Genomic DNA, 23,638 nt, shown 5'->3' with positions numbered 1-23,638 from the left:
GGTACGCTTCAGCTTACCTAGACAATATTGTCATCCACAGTACCGACTGGGAAAGTCACCTACCCAAAGTGCAGGCTGTAGTGGAATCCCTTCGGAAAGCTGGCCTAACCGCTAACCCAAAAAAAGTGCGATAGGGTTAGAAGAGACGAAGTACCTGTGGTATGTCATTGGACGCGGAGTCATCCAACCCGAAGTGAACAAAATAGAGGCGATACGGAATTGACCCCGACCTGTCTCCACTAGGCAAATAAAGTCATTCCTGAGAATGGTTGGCTATTACATGAGGTTTGTTCCCCACTTTGCTATTCTAGCCGCTCCCTTGACAGGACTCTTGAAGGGACACAAGTCAGTGATGGTTCACTGGGATGAGTGGGAGGAAGAGGCTTTTTCCACTTTGAAGTCGGCCCTGTGCGGGTCACCGGTTTTGGTGATGCCCGACTTCATTATGTAGTTTGTATTACAGACTGATGCCTCCGAAGTAGGCCTTGGTGCTGTACTGTCTCAGGAAGTCAACGGAGAGGAGCATCCCGTTGTCTTCCTCAGTCGTAAGATCACCCCAGCCGAGACCCTGTATAGTATAGTGGAGAGAGAGTGCCTGGCTATTATTTATTGGGGAGAAAATTCCGCTTGGTGACTGACCACTCCCCTCTCAAGTGGATGAACCAGGCCAAGGACAGAAATGCCCGGGTCACTTGATGGTTTCTCTCCCTACAAAACTTTAAGTTTTCCGTGGAACACAGGGCAGGCCGGTTACAGGGAAATGCGGATGCCCTGTCCCAGGTACACTGTACACCCTCAGAGTTGAACAAAGAGGGGGGGGATGTGACACAGTGAGAGGTTTGGTCTGGGAAAACGGGTATTTTCCTCCCAGCATGTGCTGCTGGGCTGTATTAACAGCCAGGTGAAGTCAAATACCGGACCGGATTTTAAATGCCGGTCCGGGTTTTGTCAGCACCTGGCTGTCCGTAAATAAGCAGCTGGCTCAGAAGCCGGGTCTCTGTGTTGGGATTTGGGAGTCTTGTGTCTGGATGAAGGCTTGCTACCTGTTTGGCGTAAAAAGAGGTTGGTACTGCTATCAGCAAGGACTATTTGAGGCAGAATTGCCGCACCACCAACCCTGCAAGGTAATTTTTTGTTTGAATATGACTGTTTATTTTGTCACTTGCCTAAAGTGTAAATAAAACACTGAACTGTTTGATCCAAAGAACTTGTTGCCTCTATACTGCGTCCGCTAATCCTGTCTACCAGAGAGATACGTAATATTTTTTGATCATTCAATATTACACTTTATGGGGCAAGTAGACTAAAAAACTGGTTGTTTTGGCACAGTTTATTATTATTTATTTTTTTACAGCATTCACCTTAGGCGGTAGATTGTGATATTTTTATAGAGGAGGTCGTTACTGATGCAGCGATACCTTATGTGTCTATTTTTTATTTTGGTTTTACACAATAAAAGCATTTTAGAAAAAAATAACTTTTTTTTATTCTTTGGGCGATGTTCCTAGGTAGGGTCTTATTTTTTTGCGGGATGAGGTGTTGGTTTGATTGGTACTATTTTGGGGTGCAAATGACTTTTTGATCGCTTGGTATTATACTTTTTGTGATGTAAGGTGACAAAAAATAGCTTTTTTGCCACAGTTTTTATTTTATTGTATTTACAGTGTTCAACTGAGGGGTTAGGTCATGTGATATTTTTAAAGAGTTGGTTGTTACGGATGCAGCGATACCTAATATGTATCCTTTTTATTTATTTATTTCACTTTAACACAATAAAAGCATTATTGAAAAAAAAAAATCATGTTTTAGTGTCTCCATATTATGAAGCCATAGTTATTTTTATTTTTTTTCCATTTGTTTTATGTAGGAGCTCATGTTTTGCGGGATGAGGTTTGATTGGTACTATTTTGGCATACATATGTCTTTTTGATCGCTTGGTATTACATTTTTTGTGACACATAGCTTTTTTGAAACAGTTTTTATTTAATTTATTTACGGCATTTAGCTTTTAGGGGTAGAGTGTGTGATATTTTTTATAGAGCAGGTCGCGACGGATGCAGTGATACCTAATATGTCAATTTTTCTTACTTATTTTGGTTTTACATAAAAGGATTTTAGAAAAGAAAACATGTTTTTGTGTCTCCATTTTCTGAAAGCCATATTTTTTTTCATTTTTTGGGCAATTGTCTCATGTAGGGGCTCATTTATTGAGGCATGCGGTGATGTTTTGAATGGTATTATTTTGGGGAACATATGATGTTTTTGATCACTTTTAATACCTGTTTTGGGAAGTGAGTGGGCAAAATTTCAATTCCATCATTTATTTACATTGGCATTCACCATGCACAAAATTACACTGCCTGTATGGATACTAAAACCAAAAACAAAAAAGCATTTATTTGTGGTATAACTACTAAAAATGTACACATGCCCAGTATTGTCCTTGTATCACAGGCACTAGTCACTCAAATGCACTAGTCACTCACATCAAACTAACATGTCAGAAGGACTACAAACATTACATCCACACTGACTGGATGCCACAGCAAACAAGTGATCTAGGTAGTAGTGAGGCTTATTCACTATGCCATTAGACCAATGATAGTCCAAATCAATTATCGCTAGATCTATTGTACGCACACATTCACTCAACGTGTTTCTCCGGTCTCGGCCAGATCATCAGGAGAGCTAGTGATATTCAGCGATAAAGTACTTAGAGAGTACTAAAAGATAATCGTGTCCAGTGGCACTATTTAGTATGTTAGTACCTTAATCATGGACACTTAACTCTATTGTGAGATGTGACCCCCCCCGATGATGTAAGATCACTCTGCAAAGCTGACAGCTCGATAAGCGTGGACCGCTTTGATAGTGAGCGGCCGCGCGTTATTATCGTGTTGATGTTTAATGTCAGATCAAGCAGATACATGATAAACGCGATCCCCTCTGACGGTGAGAGGTCGCTTGTACAATCGCGTCTTTTACATGTAGAGCACCTCAGCAACCATTCCTGATAACAAATGATAGCATGCCTGGCACTAGTATGGCCATAGTGCGCATGCTCAAATGTGCTATTTAAACCAACTATACCCCGCCCATCATGAAGAAAGCAGTCCAATCTCATTGCAGATCTGGCCGCAAGTAGGGAGTGCAAATAAGTAACCCTCTAGCAGCCAGGCTGCTACCTGTTAGTTGGAAACTGCATAGATGAACAAGTATGGGGGATTGATCATATTAGTATAGGAGACCTGGCTTGGAATTTATTTATCTCTGTAAGTATGATGCGTACATCTCCCCATTAGGCCTCCTGCACATGACCGTATGGCTTTTTCAGTGTTTTGCGGTCCATTTTTTCACGGATCCGTTGTTCCGTTTTTTGTTTCCGTTGTGTTTCCGTTTCTGTTCTGTTTTTCCGTATGGCATATACAGTATACAGTAATTACATAGATAAAATGGGGCTGGGCATAACATTTTCAATAGATGGTTCCGCAAGGAACGGAAATGGAAGACATACGGATGCATTTCCGTATGTGTTCCGTTTTTTTGCGGACCCATTGACTTGAATGGAGCCACGGAACGTGATTTGCGGGCAATAATAGGATATGTTCTATCTTTAAACGGAACGGAAAAACAGAAATACGGAAACGAAATGCATACAGAGTACATTCCGTTTTTTTTGCGGAACCATATACGGAACGCAAAAAACGGCTAGTAAACGGGGGAAAAAAAGGTCATCTGCAGGAGGCCTTCATCAGAGTGAGACAAATCACATTAGGATGATCTTTAAAATTGTTATGCTTACTGAGACACTTGATGACAGACATATATTGCAGCTCTATAAAGGGAGTGGCCCTGACTGAACTGTATATTAAAGGGAAATAGGTGTTTAAATGAACCAGACAATGCTGGGGGGAAAAAGTTATTGAATTCTCCTATATAAACAGCTAACCTATAAAACAGGCAAACGAGATCTGATCATTTAGACCTCCTGGTTTGACTATGCCCATCCTAAATATCCACCCTGATTCTTTTTTCAGGACCAGCTTGTCAAAGTCACTTCCTCGTGGTAACAGTTTGACTACTTCCATCCCCTGAAACTTTAGGGCTTTAGGGTTGGCATCATGGAAATCCTTCACATGCTCGGCAACTAGGGTGTCATTAACATTCCTGACATCACCCAGATGTTCTCCTATGCTCCTCCTAAATTCTCTAGTGGTTTTACCAACATATTGGATACCGCACATGCATGTAATAAGGTACACAAGGCCAGAGGTTTTACAATTAATGAATGATCGGATATCATAAAAATTGCCCGTGTTGGTACGCGTAAAATGCCTGCCCTGAAGAATGACATTGCAGGCAACACACGTTCCACATCTATATGTCCCCTTTGGGACGTTGCTGAGCCAGGTAGTTTTGATCGGTGATTGAAAAAAACGATGTACCAGGGGATCTTTTAAGTTTCGGCCATGACGGTATGTTATTGCAGGAGCCATGCCCACAGATTCACCTATATCGGGGTCTGATTTGAGAATACCCCAATAGATAGTCATGATTTGCTGAATTTCACTATGTGCCGTGTCAAAGGTCGCAATGATGCGAACAGTGTTGTCACCTTCTGGTTTTGCTTTGGGGTTCAGGAGAGTATCCCTATTTTCACACAGGGAATGCTGATGAGCCCTGTGTTAAACTTTAGGTGGATACCCCTGTCTAGTAAACCTATCACGGAGGTCTTTAGCAGCCACATGATATTTGTCTAGTGAACTGCAATTGCGTCTTACCCTGAGGTACTGACCCTTGGGTATACCTCTTTTTAATTGGGTAAGGATGCCAACTGTCCCAATGTAGCAACGTATTTGAAGACGTGGGTTTGCGGAAGATGTTATTGCCATCCTGTCCCCTTGCAATCTTCCAGTCCAGAAAAGTAATTTCATCTCTGTGGATCTCTGACGTAAAGAATAAACCAAGCTCATTGATGTTTAATGACTTGGTAAACGCAGATTATTGAAAGGCCCCACACCTCTTGGTCTATCCCCCTCTTCCAGGAGGTCCGCTAGGATGCGGACGTCCGACAATTCGTCAGCATCAATTCCTAATGCCGCAGCCTCCTGTTTATCATGGGTGGCAAAAAACTTTTTCCATTTCAGCCTTCTGCAAAATAAGTTTAAGTCCTTCACCCACTCAAATAGATCAAACTTATGAGTGGGAATGAAGGACAGCCCTTTACTCAGTAGGGTATATTCCATTGCAGAAAGCTGTTTATGAGACAAATTTAAATTCTGCAAACTGTCTGAGGATCCCTCCACTTTTCTCATGGCTAATCCCTGTATTGTCGATTGTGTAGTGGGTAGTCTGTAGTCGGGGGTGGATTCCCTAAAAAAACACTACCTCTGGCTCTGCCACGACCTCTCTGATATGGCCGTCTACCCCTAGCTGAAAATTGTTTATAGGGGACACTAATGGATGTGGATGCTCCTTCACCTTCTTCTTCAAAGGAGGATGGCTCTGTTTCTATCTCAAGGGCCCTGGAAGTATGTATTCCAAAGTCTAGAATCCTTCCTTCCCTGAAATCACTAATATCACGTTTGAACTGAGAATGTTTCAGTTCTTTTAATTCAGCTGTGTATTTCTCTACAGTCTCCTGTAAGGCTGCTTCCTTTTTGTTGTAGTCAGAATGATTGCTAAATTTCTTAGTTGCCTCAATACATTCTTCCAGTTTGTTCTTACTCTTAGTGAAAAAGATTTTTTCCTCTTCTAACAATAAACCATGCAGGGAAAGTAATGTGATCCTTTTATAGATCAGGTCGTTATGGACGTGGTGATACCAAACATGTGTAGTCCATTTTTTATTAATTATAAATGTGCAGCTATAAGAAGAAATTAGATTTTTTTTGTGTACTGTATAGTGTACTGCAGTGTATTTTCCTTTACACTTAGCCTGGTCAGGCTTAGATATACCATGGCAAGCCAGATGCCTGTGAAGTGAAGGCTTCGGTTGCCATGGTAACCATCGGGACATTACCACAGCAGTGCAGCTGCCCGATGTGGGAGGGAGCTCCCTCCCTCTGTTAACTCGTCAAGCATCAGGTCGCTGCCATGGCACAGCAGCGTTATATGGAAGTGGTTAAACTCTGCTAACTGCTCCAGCCATCCTGAAAATGAGGGGGGAAGGGGGGGAGGAACTAGCTGAAGTCTAAAATCGTTTGTCTCTCTTGCTGACATGGTGACTCTGTGAACAGATTTACATACTTGCAACTTTCGGGGGTGGTTTGTACAAGTAATACTTCTTTCAGGATTCTACTATACGGCCCGTGAGGGGCTGCTGTTTCACTATTCTGTCTTCCTTATGTGTGAGTGAGTTATAAGTTGAAAGGCAGCTAAACTCCCTCCTATAAACTCATTGACATAGCAGTAATATCAAGTTCAATTTTTATTGCAAGGATAAGGTGAAAATGAGGAACGGAAAGTAAATGTGCTTATTATTGTAGATAAGCATATGACAATAGACTATTACTAGGGATGAGGGAATTTCCTATTTTGAAGTTTGTGTGCGGGTTCCTGTTGTGGTATTTACTGAATTGCTTTATCGATTCCGTTACCACGGACTAGAACCCAATTCCATGATGGAATGCATAACGGAATGCCTTTAGAAGCATTCTATTATGATGGAATGAATAACGGAAGTCTATGGCCTTCATAACGGATCCGTCCGGTTTACGTTTTGCTGGAGTCCTCTCCTGCATAACGTAAACTGGACGGATCCGTTATGCAGGCCAAAGACTGTACAAAGCTATGCAAACATATGAATGAAATACAGATTACATTCAGTGCAGCATATCAATATATAGTATCTCTCAAAAGAGTACACCCCTCATATTTTTGTAAATATTTTATTATATCTTTTATCTTTTCATGGGACAACACTGAAGATATGACACTTTGATACAATGTAAAGTTACTCAACACACAGCCGTTAAAGGGGTTATCTGATTTCAGAAACATCCCCCCCATGTGCTGGGCCCCTCACAGGTAATATACTTACCCCACTCCCAGCGCTGCTCCTGGACCCTGCACCGCCACTGCTGCTTCTTCCTGCACACTGATGAAAACATCCGGTGTTGGGGGGAGCCAATAATGGCAGACGGGGACGAGCCTCCCAGGGTGTTGGCAATCTTCTTATAGCCTAGGCCATCTTTATGTAGAGCAACAATTATGTTTTTCAGAACCTCAGAGAGTTCTTTACCATGAGGTGCCATGTTGAACTTCCAGTGACCAGTATGAGAAAGTGTGAGAGCAATAACACCAAATGTAACACACCTGCTCCCCATTCACACTTGAGACTTTGTAACACTAATGAGTCACATGACACCGGGGAGGGAAAATGGATAATTGGGCCCAATTTGGCCATTTTCACTTACGGGTATATTCACTTTTGTTGCCAGTGGTTTAGACATTAATGGCTGTGTGTTCAGTTATTTTGAGGGCACAAAATTTATACTGTTACACAAGCTGTACACCGACTACTTTACATTATATCAAAGTGTCATACCTTCAGTGTTGTTCCATGAAAAGATATATAAAAATGTGAAGGGTGTACTCACTTTTGTGAGATACTGTACAGTACATGAATATACATTCTTCAATGCTAATTACCTCTATAGAATGTTATATGTTAATAACCGTAACATACCAGCGATGCCACATTAAGTCTGTGTGTGGAGGATGCTTAGAGATGCAGCATGTCCTTCAGTTGATCTGGAAAAAGATGGCTGCTATCAGCTGAGTTGATGATGATACCAGGGTCATGGGTGATGTCACCAGGGTCATAGATACAGTGGCTTGCATGGGACATGCCAAAGATTAAATGCTAGTTAGCTAAAAACTATTTTCACAAATGGCCAATAGAGGGAGCTCCCCAATTGTGTTGCAGGCCAGGTGGTTGATTATTTATTCTGTAAGTGTCATGTTCTAGCAAGGATCCTACCGACTGCTAGAACATCTCAAGCAAACAAACACGAGGCAAGCAATCAGACAGAAAAGGCAAGGACCAAAACTAAATACTTAACTAACAAGATACAGACATGATAGAAAACCGGATCAGCAGGTAAGGGACTAGTGGCAGGAAATACCACTGGACCAAATGCACCGGTTTTACTTGGGGCCAAACCCAGAGGGTAGAGACTCAGTGAGCTACGTTCTTCACAGAGCCCCAGATCGTGGGGATGAACTTAACCAAGGCTCACTGGTCGCACCTCTAGGATGGTCTCGGTGCACTTGGCCACTTGCCTGTTAGCTAAAAACTATTTTTCACAAACGGCCACTAGAGGGAGCTCTCCGATCGTGTTGCAGGCCAGGTGGTTGATTATTATTTATTCTGTAAGTGTCATGTTCTAGCGAGGATCCTACTGACTGCTAGAACATCTCAAGCAAACAAACACGAGGCAAGCAATCAGACAGAAAAGGCAAGGACCAAAACTAAATACTTAACTAACAAGATACAGACATGATAGAAAACCTGATCAGCAGGTTAGGGACTAGTGGCAGGAAATACCACTGGACCAAGTGCACCGGTTTGACTTGGGGCCAAACCTAGAGGGTAGAGAGTGAGCCACGTTCGTCACAGAGCCCCAGATCGTGGGGATGAACTTAGCCAAGACTCACTGGTCGCACCTCCAGGATGGTCCCGATGCACTTGGCCACTTGCCTGCAGAGTGGACTGGAACCCAGGCACACGTACTGGAACCCAAACAAACCACACAGGACACATTAAAGACAAGACAAATCGGAACCAGCAAGCAGCTGCCTGGACCCCATGCAGAACGACACATGGTGGTCACAGGCAGAGCTGCACACAGACTAGATGTTCTCCCTCCGGAGAACCCAGGAGCCTTCTCACTGAAGGCAGAACATACAAGACAGGAACAAAAGCAGTAAGCACTGCCAGGTTAACATAGGCCAAGACACTGAACAAATACAGATAAGACAGAGATGTCCTCCCTCCGGAGAACCCAGGAGCCCTCTCCCCAAAGGCGTAGACAGGACTAGCAGATGCCTGTTTCCCATGCAGAGTTAGTCCACGGGTGAACAGACAAAGCTGCATACAAGGCACAGAAAGGCAGAAGTCTGGACCCCATGCAGGATGACACATGTCAGTCACAGACCAGATACGGAACAGACAAGCAGATGCCGGGACCCCATGCGGAACAACACATGGTGATCACAAGCAGAGCTGCATCAAGCAAATGTCTGAACATGCAGGATGACACAGGGCGGTCACAGACAAGACATGGAACAGACAAGCAGATTGTAGCTGGCCAGCTAAGACCTGTCCTAGGTTGCTAACATAGCTTATATGTTTATACAGCTAGACCTGCCAATAACCTTAATACAGTTCCTATGTTTGTGTGTTAAAGACAAAAGCAGAGTTATTTACAGTGACTTCATGTTTGGATGTCATATAACTGTTATATATATTGTGTTCACAGAAGCAGAAAAGATAATATGCCTTTAAGATTTATTATATGGATGTGAGGTAAGCTCAATGACACAGCAGAAACAACAGTAAGCATAGAGTTAAACTGTTGTTGCTGGGCAGGAGTCTAGACCAATCACAGCCAGCCTCACACACAGCCTGTGTGGGAAATTCCCTAGCTGGAGCTGCTAGAAATTATTATTCACCAGAGAGAGAAGCTGAACAGACATTCACTCCACTAAAAACTGTGTTTTATGGAAGCAGAGAGGGCAAAATAGGTATTAAAACAATTATATAATGTTCCTACTGTTAATATAGTGATTCGAACTGTATACTGAACCAGTTATATGTGAATTTAATTACAGTTCCACCAATCGCAAACTACAAAGTCCACAGTACAAATTCAAATTCCATATTGCAATCCAAATTGCATACAACCATACCAAATCATACTGTCACAGCCAGACAGCTGATAAGCGCTCACAGGAGCTTCTCAGATCCTCCTCCTTGAATTTCTTTGTTTTGGTTTAGTTTCTCATCTCGTTAGTCTAACTGCATGACAGCTGAGATAGACTAACGAGATGAGAAACTAAACCAAAACAAAGAAATTCAAGGAGGAAGATCTGAGAAGCTCCTGTGAGCGCTTCTCAGCTGTCTGGCTGTGACACATACTCAACCAATCTGCAAATAGTTACTGCTAACTGCATATTGCAAATTGCGACCAAATTCAGCAAGTGAACTATTAGATAGACTTTAGATATACCTCTCAGAGAGATAATAAAGTGCTTAAAAAACTTGAGAGTACAGATACTCAAGAGAGAAATATATCCACCATTTTATGTTGAATGACAAGATTGAACAGTTGAACCACAATGTTATGCATACCGCCATTTTGTGATATCTTTTCAACATGTGTTTTGTACATGGACTACCTGCTGCGGAGGCGGCAGTGTTATATATATAGAAAAGTTGAAGTTAATAAAGAAGTTATTTCAAGCATTTGGTGTGTTCTTTAAACCTACTGTTTCCATAGAAAGGAGCTAGAGAAATTACAGAGTAATAGACAGTCTGGTTAGACTAAAAGTCAGAGATATCAAAATTCTTCTAATGCCACAGTGCAAAAGGCACTTCTTAGTGCTGCACCTGCAACACAGATGCCTGGACCCCATTTGGAAAGACACATGGTGGTCACAAGCAGAGATGCACAGACAGGCAGATGTCTGGACCCCATGCAGGACAACACATGGTGGTCACAGACCAGACACGGAACCAGACAAGGTGTCTTACTAGGTGGCCACACAGACAGGACAGGTGGAATAATCCCACGTCAGGTGCATAGCTCCTGCACCCAGCAAGACTTGAGACAGTCTGACCCCCAGCAAACAGGAATATAAAGCAAAATACATTAACCTCACACAAACCAGGAGACAGGGAGGGGAAAGGAAGGAAGAGACAGAACACACACAGGTTGCCGTTACTACATGTCACCTATGGCAAACCAGCCTACACGGAATCCACAGTAGCCAGTATGCCAGAGCACAAACGTGTTCAACATGGCAACCCATATCACAGTGAACCACACTGTGACATTAAGTGATTTGTCTGTTTTACCTTACATAAATATTTAATCCCACTAAATATTTTTTTATCACTTAGCCTTCATAAGCCTATTCTCAAATCTTTGAATTCATATTAAAATAGCATGAATACAATACAAACATATTAGAAACTGCTGAAAGAATGACAATCTCAATGGAGGCAGAACATTACTTTTTTAAATTAAACAATATTCCACTATATAGAAAATTGTATAAATTCAGCAGAAATCTTACACGGAGGATAGCCCTTACTAAGTTTTAAAATGAGGCCCTATGATACCTGTGTATATACCTGTGGTATGAACATTTGTTCTTGAAAATTGTCTTGATTATCTGTCAGTGTACAAGACGCCAAATTCTGATTGTTTGAGACCTGACTCATCCTCACAGGATTTTTTGACACATTTAACCCCATGTCACTAAATTGTGACATGTAGGATACCTTAATAATTGAGCAGCACTTTTTCAGAACTCTATTTGCCCAGATTTCCATACTGTCACTTTCTTCTTAACCGTTGTGAGACCTCAGCACACGTTTAGTCGAGTGGCTTTTGTGGGTGCACGTCTCCTGACAGGCTCCTTCCACCCGCGGAGTGAAGTAGTAGCTTATATAAGTGATTTGGAGACAGCACACTGGAGTCAGCATGTAGCTTTGTATTCAATCTTTATTTTACCAGTGGTACAATCTCATGACATTTATTGCTTATGGCAACGTTTCGGGCCCAGTTCGGTGCCCTTTGTCAAGCTGAATGGCCAGTCACAGTGTTCCACGGCGTGGAAACACTGTGACCGGCCATTCAGCTTGACAAAGGGCACCGAACTGGGCCCGAAACGTTGCCATAAGCAATAAATGTCATGAGATTGTACCACTGGTAAAATAAAGATTGAATACAAAGCTACTTGCTGCCTCCGGTGTGCTGTCTCCATACTGTCACTTTGACATTTCTATCCTCACTGTAAATGACTTGGCTGTTGAACTGGCTGTTGATCTTTATGTGAAGTCTTTGTTACTCTGTTACCGTCTTACATAATGAATCACCTATAAACAATCTTAATGTTAAGATTTATTGCTACACCTGAAATGGCATATATTGGAATGTCAGGAAGGGAAGCAGATATTGCCCTCAGAAAAGATAAGCGTATAGATAAGATTTAGTAGAAACAGAAAACTATTTTGGATGTGAGCCTTTCCTCTGCTAAGTAAATGCTGCTACATGATCATTGCATTACAATTCATGTAATATTATTAGGCTATCAGTTATTTATCTTGGATTCACAGTTATGAAATTCTCTTGCTACATAGAACCTGCATTTTACCTATAAAAACCATGCAGTCAAAAACTGCATGGAAAAACAGCTGTACGGCGATTTGTAAACCTAGTATAAAAGCAGATTTACATCATACAGTGGTGGGGAATTAATGTTTCTACCATGTATATGTGCTGCTGATTACCCAATGAACAAGCAAAATACCTGTCCATTGGGTGAATTGATCCTTCATGCAGCACATTAAATTATAATTTCTGGGCAGCTGTGTGAACAGCGATCTGTATGAGGAGGCGATGACTGCATGTAATTGTAGCTCTTCACTTCTGGTGACAAGCAGGCAGTTATCGGGAAGGTATGGTCCCTTTCTGATAATTGCCTGCTCACTCAGCACATCTAAATGTACCGTAAGCCAAGTGGCGAGAGCTCGACTGCAAGAAAGGCTTGTGAGTAGAGGGCACTATAGCCGCTTCCTCGCTGAATTTAGGTTGATCATTTCATCTTAGGCCTCATGCACACGGCCGTGCCGTTTTTTGCGGTCCGCCAACCGCGGATCCGCAAAAAACGGAAGCCGCCCGTGTTGCCTTCCACAATTTGCGGACAAGAATAGGACATGTTATATTTTTTTTAACGGGGCCGCGGAACGGAGCCACGCATGCGGACAGCACACGGAGTGCTGTCCGCATCTTTTGCGGCCCATTGAAGTGAATGGGTCCGCATCCGAGCCGCCAAAACGGCGGCTCGGATGCGGACCCAAACAACGGCCGTGTGCATGAGGCCTTACTCTGCATTTTTCAAGTTATGTTAAGTTACTGTTACGGTCTCAAGATGTAGTGTTGGGTTAATTTAAAGGAAACCTGTCATCACTTTCTACGCCTATTTATCCACTCACTTTTCTATAAATACTTTTTAATACATTAATAATGATAGATAGTTTAGAATTGATTTTAATATCCATTCAGAGAAAAACCTAAAATAAATGTTCCCGCCATATACGTATGTAAATGCACCTTAGATGAGTCCTGTCTCCTCCATGCTTCAGAGATGAGTCCAGCTTTCTCTGACTCTTGCAGTGCAGCCATGCCCACAAACGAATAAGAAACACCCTCTACGATTGCTCATCTCCACCCCTTCTCTTCCAAGTCTCGCAGCTACGCAGTATACATTATATGATCAGTAGTAGTGTTGATCTCAAATATTTTAATCGCAAATTTTTATTGCAAATATCGGCACTTTGAGAATTCGCGAAGATCTAGAATATAGTGCTATATCTTCGTAATCGCGAATATTCTAGAAATTATGATTGATAGCCTGCTGGTGACCCTCAAAAACATTAGGAGCAAGCGCCTGCTGGTGACCCTCTAAAACATTAGGGGCGAGGGTCTGCTGCTGATCCTACCATCTAAAACATTAGGGATGAGGGTCTGCTGCTGAGCTGACCATCTAAAACATTAGGGGTGAGGGTCTGCTGCTGAGCTAACTCTCTAAAACATTATGGGCGAGGGCCTACTGCTAAGCTGTTCATCTAAAACATTAGGGGTGAGGGCTGCTTCTGAGCTGACCATCTAAAACATTATGGGCGAGGGCCTGTTGCTGAGCTGACCATCTAAAACATTAGGGGTGAGGGTCTGCTGCTGAGCTGACCATCAAAAAAATTATGGTTGAGGGTCTGCTGCTGAGCTGACCCTCTAAAACATTAGGAGCGAGGGAAGCCTAATAAGCATGTTGATATGATGGAGGACGAGTAAAGGAAGATTGAACCATATACCCATATTTTTTGTGGTGGAAGGGGTGCATGGGAATATAGTGTATTCAATACACCGTAAAAGCCATATTTAAAGTGCCTTTATGTTCAGCCGCTTTCCTCTGGTGGAGTAGAGAAGTCAGGGGCAATCCAGGCCTTGTTCATTTTGATAAGAGTCAACCGGTCAGCATTTTCAGTTGACAGGCGGATGCGATTATCAGTTATTATGCCCTGAGCAGCACTAAATACCTGCTCTGACAAAACACTGGCGGCAGGGCAGGCCAGCACCTCCAATGCGTAGAGCGCCAGTTCGTGCCACGTGTCCAGCTTGGAAACCCAATAGTTGCAAGGCACAGAGGAATCATTGAGGACACAGACACGGTCTGCTACGTACTCCTTCACCATCTTCCAAAATGTTTCCCTCCTTTTGACAGTAGGCTACACATCAGGGTGAGGGTGCTGGCGGGGTGCCATGAAACTGTCCCAGGCCTTGGAGAGTTTTGCCCTGCCTTTGTTGAAACTGCTGTGTGCTCCCCTTGTCTCCCCTCCTCGGTTTCCCAAGGAACTACATACTCTGCCGCCAGTTTGGTCAGCTGGAAATTTTTGGAGCAATTTTTCCACAAGGATCTTCTGGTATTGCACCATTTTGCTATTCCTCTCCACCACAGGAATGAGAGATGAGAAGATCTCTTTGTAGCGGGGGTCGAGAAGGGTGAGCAACCAGTAATCAGTGTTGGCCAAAATGCGTATAACGCGAGGGTCACGGGAAAGGCAGCATCACATAAAGTCAGCCATGTGTGCTAGAGTCCCAACAGACTTCGCTGTCCTCATCAGGAGGATGACTCCCAATCTCCTCATCCTCTTCCTCCTCTATGGCCCATCCATGCTGAACAGATGAAATAAACCTGCTATGGGAACTACCCTCTGTAGCGGAGGCAATTGTCTCCTGCTCCTCCTCCTCCTCTTCATCATCATCCAATTTGCGCTGAGAAGACGAACGGAGGGTGGTCTGGCTATAACCCTGTGTACTGTCTTCCCCCATTTCCACCTCTTCCCCATGCAAAGCGTCCGCCTTCATTGTGAGTAGCGTGCGTTTCAGTAGACACAGAAGTGGGATGGTTACGCTGATAATAGCGGCATCGCCGCTCACCATCTCTGTTGTTAAAGTTGCTTAAAACCTCACAGAGGTCAGACATCCATGCACACTCGTTGCTTGTGAAGAGCAGAAGCTGACTGGAAAGGCGACGCCCATGTTGCAGCTGGTATTCCACTACTGCCCTCTGCTACTCACAAAGCCTGGCCAACATGTGGAAAGTGGAGTTCCAGCGCGTGCTCACGTCGCACAACAGTCGGTGAGCTGGCAATTGCAAGGTCTTCTGCAGCGCCGCTAGACCGGCGGCAGCTGTAGATGACTTTTGGAAATGGGCACACACACGGCGCACCTTCACAAGTATCTCAGGCAAATTGGGGGAGGTTTTGGGAAACCGCTGAACCACTAAGATTAACACATGGGCTAGGCATGGTATGTGTGTGAGCTTGCCGAGCTCCAAAGCCGCCACCAAGTTACAGACATTATCAGACACAACTATGCCTGGTTGTAGATTGAGTGGCGAGAGCCACAGCTCGGTCTGGTCCCTTATACCCTGCCATAGCTCTGTGGCGGTGTGCTGTTTGTCACCTAAGCAAATAAGTTTCAGCACGGCCTGTTGCTGCTTCCCCACTGCAGTGCTACACTGTTCCCAGCTACTGACTGATGGCTGACTGGTGCTGCAAGATGAGAATTCAGAGAAGGGGGGTTGCAGCCACTAATGTAGGTGGTGGCAGAAATCCTGATGGAAGTAGGGTCCGCAACCCTTGTCGTCGGTAGCACCTGTGCCCTCCCAGCGTACAACTCTCTCCCGGCCTCCACAACGTTCACCCAGTGTGCAGTCAGGGAAATGTAGCGTCCCTGGCCATAAGCACTTGTCCATGTGTCAGTCGTTAAGTGGACCTTCCCAATAACTGCGTTGGTCAGGGCACGGGTGATGTTACGGGACACATGCTGGTGTAATGCGGGGATGGCACACCAGGCAAAATAGTGGCGGCTGGGTACAATAACGAGGGATGGCCGCCACCATCAGACTGCGAAAAGCCTCAGTGTCCACATGCCTAAATAGCAACATTTTCAGGGCCAGCAATTTGGAAAGGTGCGCATTTAGTGCTATGGCCTGTGGGTGGGTGGCTGGGTATTTGAGCTTTCATTCAAAGGCCTGGGGTATGGACATCTGTACGTTGCGCTGGGACACAGAAGTGGATGTGCTAGCTGATGGTGCTTGCGAAAGTCCAGGTGCAGAGCGGGAGGAATTCGGGACTGCGTCTTGGACAGGGGATTGGCTAGCACGTAACACAGGGGAAGAGAAGGCAGTGGTTTGACCTGCAGACACTGATTGTGGACCCAGGCATTCGGCCAACCTATTAGGGTGCTTTGATGCCATGTGGTGGATCATGCTGGTGGTGGTGAGGTTGCTAGTGTTCATGCCCCTGCTCATTTTGGTACGGCACAGGTTGCAAATGACAATTCTTTTATCGTCCGCACTTTCATCAAAAAAGCGCTACATAAGGTAAAACACCACACAAACATAAGCTTAACATCAGTACATGTTTTATGACCACAAGGGTGGCCCTCACTGGACAAATGGTATAAGACCAGGAGGATGACTCCAGCATAAGGCATGGCTGGAGAACCCCTCAGCTACAGGCATGCAGCAGAGGCTAAATAGCCCAAGTAGCCACACCCACACACAAAAACTAGGAAAGGAGTTAACCCTTCCAACACCAGACAAGGTAAGTGTCACTTAAAGGGGAAATGCACACATAACATAAATCCCGTGCACACCAAACAGGGAAAGTGAACACATACATACATATGTTGCCAGATGCAACCGCATGCCTTGACAGCGAGCAGCCTAGCAACCAGCTCAGGCTGCTACACTGCCAAACCTCATTATGTTGCCAGCGGCAACCACACGTGAGACAAACATACAAACTGTCCTCACCTGCGGTAGACAACAAGCAGACCGCTGGCAACTGCATGCGACACAAAGAGTCACGACCATAGGCCGTGACACTAACAACCTCACTTATTGACAACTGCATTTCACCCTTATCATCAACCTCTTGAGACACTAATTGCCGTTGACTTATTGGCAACTGTGTCTCATCATCCACCTCGTGAAACACTAATTGCCGTTCCCCACCACCATCTTCTTCTGCCTGTGGATGCTCAAGAGTTTGGGAATCAGGGCACAAGATCTCCTCATGTCCCTCTTTAAGCGGGCTTGGCGAGAGACCCAAATTAAGGCATGGCGATGAAAAGAGCTCCTTGGAATATCCGAGTGTAGGCTCAATTGTTTGCAAAGACTCTCCATGGTGGGAGGAAGGAGGATCAGGGCAAGGATTCTGTTGACCAGACTCTTGGCTATTGAGACTAAACTTTGTGGAAGACAGGGTGGTGCTTAACCGACTGGAAGCATTATCTGCTGCAATCTAACCGACCACCTGCTCGCACTGGTCTGACTTCGAGAGTGGTGTCCTGTGCCGCCCAGCAAACTGGGACATGAAACTAGGTATCGTGGATGAGTGTGTTTCTTGTGCTCTGCCAGCAGGCCCAGTTTCACGTGCTCCATCAGTAGCACGGTCACTTCCCTGTCCCTTACTGCTCGCCTTCATCATATTAAATGGTATATATGCTTGCAAGTATGTCACACGTACAGTAGCAGTTTTTTTAAGTGTATGCGCAAATAAATTACAGTCAATGTCACAGATATTTGGGATGCGGAAACATTATTCAAGAGAGGTACCACAGGTAATGGCGCTACTGTTACCAGCGGCAAAAAAAAAAATTACAGTCAATTTCACTGATATTTGGGATGCGGAAACCTTATTCAAGAGAGGTACCACAGGTAATGGCGCTGCTATTACCAGTGGCTAAGAAAAAATTGCAGTCAATGTCACAGATATTTGGAATGCGGAAACGTTATACAGGAGATGTAGTGCAGGTAATGTCACTGTCCGCATCGTCTACGGAAAAAGTACACTGAACGTCACAGATATTTTTAGGATGCGCAAACTTTATACAGGAGATGTAGCGCAGATGATGTCGGTGTCCGCAGCGTCTACGGAAAAAGTACACTGGATGTCAGATATTTTTAGGATGCGCAAACGTTATACAGGAGATGTAGCACTGGTAATGTAACTGTCTGCAGCGGACACAGTCTACGGAAAAAGTACACTGGATGTCACAGATATTTTTAGTATGTGCACATGTTAAACAGGAGATGTAGCGCAGGTAGTGTCACTGTCCGCAATGTCTACGGAAAAAATACACTGGATATCACAGATATTTTTAGGATGTGCAAACGTTATACAGGAGATGTAGAGCAGGTAATGTAACTGTCCACAGCGGACACCGTCTATGGAAAAAGTACACTTGATGTCACAGATATTTTTAGGCTGCGCACACATTACACAGGAGATGTAGTGCAGATAATGTCGCTGTCTGCAGCGGCCAAACAATTGCAAGCTATTTAGCGCTGGTTGCGCTTAAAATATATATTGCTGCCAGATTCAACATTTGTCCTTAAAAGGACTTTTTGGTCTCTACAATTGCATGCAATTTAGCGCAGGTTGCGCTAAAAATATATATTGCTGCTGGACACAACAATAGTCCTTAACCACCTCCGGACCGCCTAACGCAGATTCGCGTTCCGGAGGCGGCAGCCCTGCGCACAGTCACGCATCTACGCGTCATCTCGCGAGACGCGAGATTTCCTGTGAACGCGCGCACACAGGCGCGCGCGTTCACAGGATCGGAAGGTAAGCGAGTGGATCTCCAGCCTGCCAGCGGCGATCGTTCGCTGGCAGGCTGGAGATGTGATTTTTTTTTAACCCCTAACAGGTATATTAGACGCTGTTTTGATAACAGCGTCTAATATACCTGCTACCTGGTCCTCTGGTGGTCCCCTTTGTTTAGATCGGCCACCAGAGGACACAGGCAGCTCAGTAATATGTTGCACCAAGCACCACTACACTACACCCCCCCCTGTCACTTATTAACCCCTTATTCACCCTTATTCACCCTTGATCACCCTTGATCACCCCTGATCACCCCATATAGACTCCCTGATCACCCCCCTGTCATTGATTACCCCCCTGTCATTGATCACCCCCCTGTAAAGCTCCATTCAGATGTCCGCATGATTTTTACGGATCCACTGATAGATGGATCGGATCCGCAAAACGCATACGGACGTCTGAATGGAGCCTTACAGGGGCGTGATCAATGACTGTGGTGATCACCCCATATAGACTCCCTGATCACCCCCCTGTCATTGATTACCCCCCTGTCATTGATCACCCCTCTGTAAGGCTCCATTCAGACATTTTTTTGGCCCAAGTTAGCGGAAATAAAATTTCTTACAAAGTCTCATATTCCACTAACTTGTGTCAAAAAATAAAATCTCACATGAACTCAACATACCCCTCACGGAATCCAAATGCGTAAAAAATTTTAGACATTTATATTCCAGACTTCTTCTCGCGCTTTAGGGCCCCTAGAATGCCAGGGCAGTATAAATACCCCACATGTGACCCCATTTCGAAAGAAGACACCCCCAGGTATTCCGTGAGGGGCATATTGAGTCCATGAAAGATTGAAATTTTTGTCCCAAGTTAGCGGAAAGGGAGACTTTGTGAGAAAAAAATAAATAAAATCAATTTCCGCTAACTTGTGCCAAAAAAAAAAAATTTCTATGAACTCGCCATTCCCCTCATTGAATACCTTGGGGTGTCTTCTTTCCAAAATGGGGTCACATGTGGGGTATTTATACTGCCCTGGCATTCTAGGGGCCCTAAAGTGTGAGAAGAAGTCTGGGATCCAAATGTCTAAAAATGCCCTCCATAAAAGGAATGTGGGCCCATTTGCGCATCTAGGCTGCAAAAAAGTGTCACACATCTGGTATCTCCGTACTCAGGAGAAGTTGGGGAATGTGTTTTGGGGTGTCATTTTACATATACCCATGCTGGGTGAGAGAAATATCTTGGCAAAAGACAACTTTTCCCATTTTTTTTTATACAAAGTTGGCATTTGACCAAGATATTTATCTCACCCAGCATGGGTATATGTAAAATGACACCCCAAAACACATTCCCCAACTTCTCCTGAGTACGGCGATACCACATGTGTGGCACTTTTTTGCAGCCTAGGTGGGCAAAGGGGCCAACATTCCAAAGAGCACCTTTCGGATTTCACAGGTCATTTACCTACTTACCACATATTAGGGCCCATGGAAAATGCCAGGGCAGTATAACTACCCCACAAGTGACCCCATTTTGGAAAGAAGACACCCCAAGGTATTCCGTGAGGGGCATGGCGAGTTCCTAGAATTTTTTATTTTTTGTCACAAGTTAGTGGAATATGATGATTTTTTTTTTATTTTTTTTTCCTTACAAAGTCTCATATTCCACTAACTTGTGACAAAAAATAAAAACTTCCATGAACTCACTATGCCCATCAGCGAATACCTTGGGGTGTCTTCTTTCCAAAATGGGGTCACTTGTGGGGTAGTTATACTGCCCTGGCATTCTAGGGGCCCAAATGTGTGGTAAGGAGTTTGAAATTAAATTCTGTAAAAAATGACCGGTGAAATCCGAAAGGTGCTCTTTGGAATGTGGGCCTCTTTGCCCACCTAGGCTGCAAAAAAGTGTCACACATGTGGTATCTCCGTATTCAGGAGAAGTTGGGGAATGTGTTTTGGGGTGTCATTTTACATATACTCATGCTGGGTGAGAGAAATATCTTGGCAAAAGACAACTTTTCCCATTTTTTTTATACAAAGTTGGCATTTGACCAAGATATTTATCTCACCCAGCATGGGTATATGTAAAATGACTCCCCAAAACACATTCCCCAACTTCTCCTGAATACGAAGATACCACATGTGTGACACTTTTTTGCAGCCTAGGTGGGCAAAGGGGCCCACATTCCAAAAAGCACCTTTCGGATTTCACTGGCCATTTTTTACAGAATTTGATTTCAAACTCCTTACCACACATTTGGGCCCCTAGAATGCCAGGGCAGTATAACTACCCCACAAGTGACCCCATTTTGGAAAGAAGACACCCAAAGGTATTCACTGATGGGCATAGTGAGTTCATAGAACTTTTTATTTTTTGTCACAAGTTAGTGGAATATGAGACTTTGTAAGAAAAAAAAAAAATCATCATTTTCGGCTAACTTGTGACACAAAATAAAAAGTTCTATGAACTCACTATGCCCATCAGCGAATACCTTAGGGTGTCTACTTTCTGAAATGGGGTCATTTGTGGGGTGTTTGTACTGTCTGGCCATTGTAGAACCTCAGGAAACATGACAGGTGCTCAGAAAGTCAGAGCTGCTTCAAAAAGCGGAAATTCACATTTTTGTACCATAGTTTGTAAACGCTATAACTTTTACCCAAACCATTTTTTTTTTTACCCAAACATTTTATTTTTTATCAAAGACATGTATAACAATAAATTTAGAGCAAAATTTATATATGGATGTCGTTTTTTTTGCAAAACTTTACAACTGAAAGTGAAAAATGTCATTTTTTTGCAAAAAAATCGTTAAATTTCGATTAATAACAAAAAAAGTAAAAATGTCAGCAGCAATGAAATACCACCAAATGAAAGCTCTATTAGTGAGAAGAAAAGGAGGTAAAATTCATTTGGGTGGTAAGTTGCATGACCGAGCAATAAACTGTGAAAGTAGTGTAGGTCAGAAGTGTAAAAAGTGGCCTGGTCTTTCAGGGTGTTTAAGCCATAGGGGCTGAGGTGGTTAAAAGGACTTTTGGGTCTCTAACACCAACCCTGCCTAACAAAAAAATAAAATTAAATTCCCTACACTATCTGTCCCTTGTAGGAATGCCTATTCTTGCCCGCAAAACAGACAAGAATAGGACATGCTATATTTTTTTGCGGGGCCAAGGAACGGTGCAAGGGATGCGGACAGCACACGGAGTGCTGTCCGCATCTTTTGCGGCCACATTGAAAAAAATGTGGCTCGGATGCGGAACACAACAACGGTCGTGTGCATGAGGCCTTAAACTGAGCCGAACCACGTGTGATCGGGTGCGGCCAGCCAATCACTGTAATGCCAGTAACCAACATGGCTACAACATTACAGTGAGTGGCAGCATTTACCTGCTTTTTTATTGGCTGCGTAGCAGCCAACAAACATGTGGGGAGGAAAGTCTCCTCAAGTCGAGCATCGCGCTCGAGCACATGTGGTATTCGGCCAAACACTGCGATGTGCCGAGCATGCTTGCTCTACACTAATTACTTCATCTTTTTTCTCACCCACATTCAAAAATTGAAAAAGCAAACAAACATAGAAATATGGAACTGCTAGTGCTTATCATTGACAGTAGGTATACAGAAAAAAATCATCAGAATAAAAAGGGATTCTGGCGCGCTTGCTAAAAGGACCAGACTTTATTGGATAAAAACATAGGAACAGGGTAATGGGCTTCGAAGGTCTCCCTTCTTTCCCAGACCCATGGAAGACACTTCGAAACACGTTACCCTGTTGCTATATTTTTATCCAATAAAGTGCAATCCTTTTAGTAAGCTCTCCAGGATCATTTTTTATTCTCCAATGTGATTCTGGTCTCCAGTCCTGAGTATCCAGTGGGAGGGAGCAGATACTACTGTGGAAGTTTTTATGTATAACAACTACAAAAACCCTTAACAGGATCATATGTGCACATAGGTATGGTTTATTAGTATTTGGATTATCCAATGAACTCTGCAAACTCTCTTCTTGACCCCTTACAATTTGTCTTTCACCCTCTTCACTCTACAGAAACTGCCCTTACTAAAGTGTCTAATGATCTCCTAACAGCAAAAAGAAATGGTGACTATTCTCTACTGATTCTGCTGGATCTCTCTGCAGTGTTTAATACCATAGACTATAAACTCCTCCTCACCATGCTCCACTCAATTGGCCTTAAGGACACTGCTCTCTCTTGGTTCTCTTCCTATCTCTCTGGCTGCTCCTTTAGTGTATCATTCGCTGGCTCCTCTTCTCCTCCTCCTCTTGATGTTGGCGTTCCTCAGGGCTTAGTACTAGGTCCTCTACCCTCCTCCCTCTATACAGCCCCCACCGGACAGACTATCAGTAGATTTGGCTTTTGATTCCATCTCTATGCTGAAGACACTTAACTATACACTTCATCCCCTGACATCACCCCTGCTTTACTCCAAAACACCAGTAATTGTCTGGCAGCTGTCTCTAACCTCATGTCCTCTCTGTATCTAAAACTGAACCTCTCAAAAACTGAACTTCTTGTCTTTCCCCCATCTACTAACTCACCTAAACTTGATATTTCAATTTCAGTCTGCAGCACTATCATAACTCCTGTGCAACATGCCCGCTGTCTTGGGGCCACATTTGACTCTGATCTTTCCTTTGTTCCCCATATTCAATCACTTACACGCTCTTGTCGTCTGCACCTCAAGAATATTGCCAGAATCCACCCT

The sequence above is a fragment of the Bufo bufo genome, chromosome 2 (assembly GCF_905171765.1).
Source record: "Bufo bufo chromosome 2, aBufBuf1.1, whole genome shotgun sequence".
In the NCBI taxonomy this organism is placed as follows: Eukaryota; Metazoa; Chordata; class Amphibia; order Anura; family Bufonidae; genus Bufo; species Bufo bufo.
The sequence above is the reverse complement of the archived record's forward strand: the minus strand, read 5'-3'. Positions refer to the sequence as shown.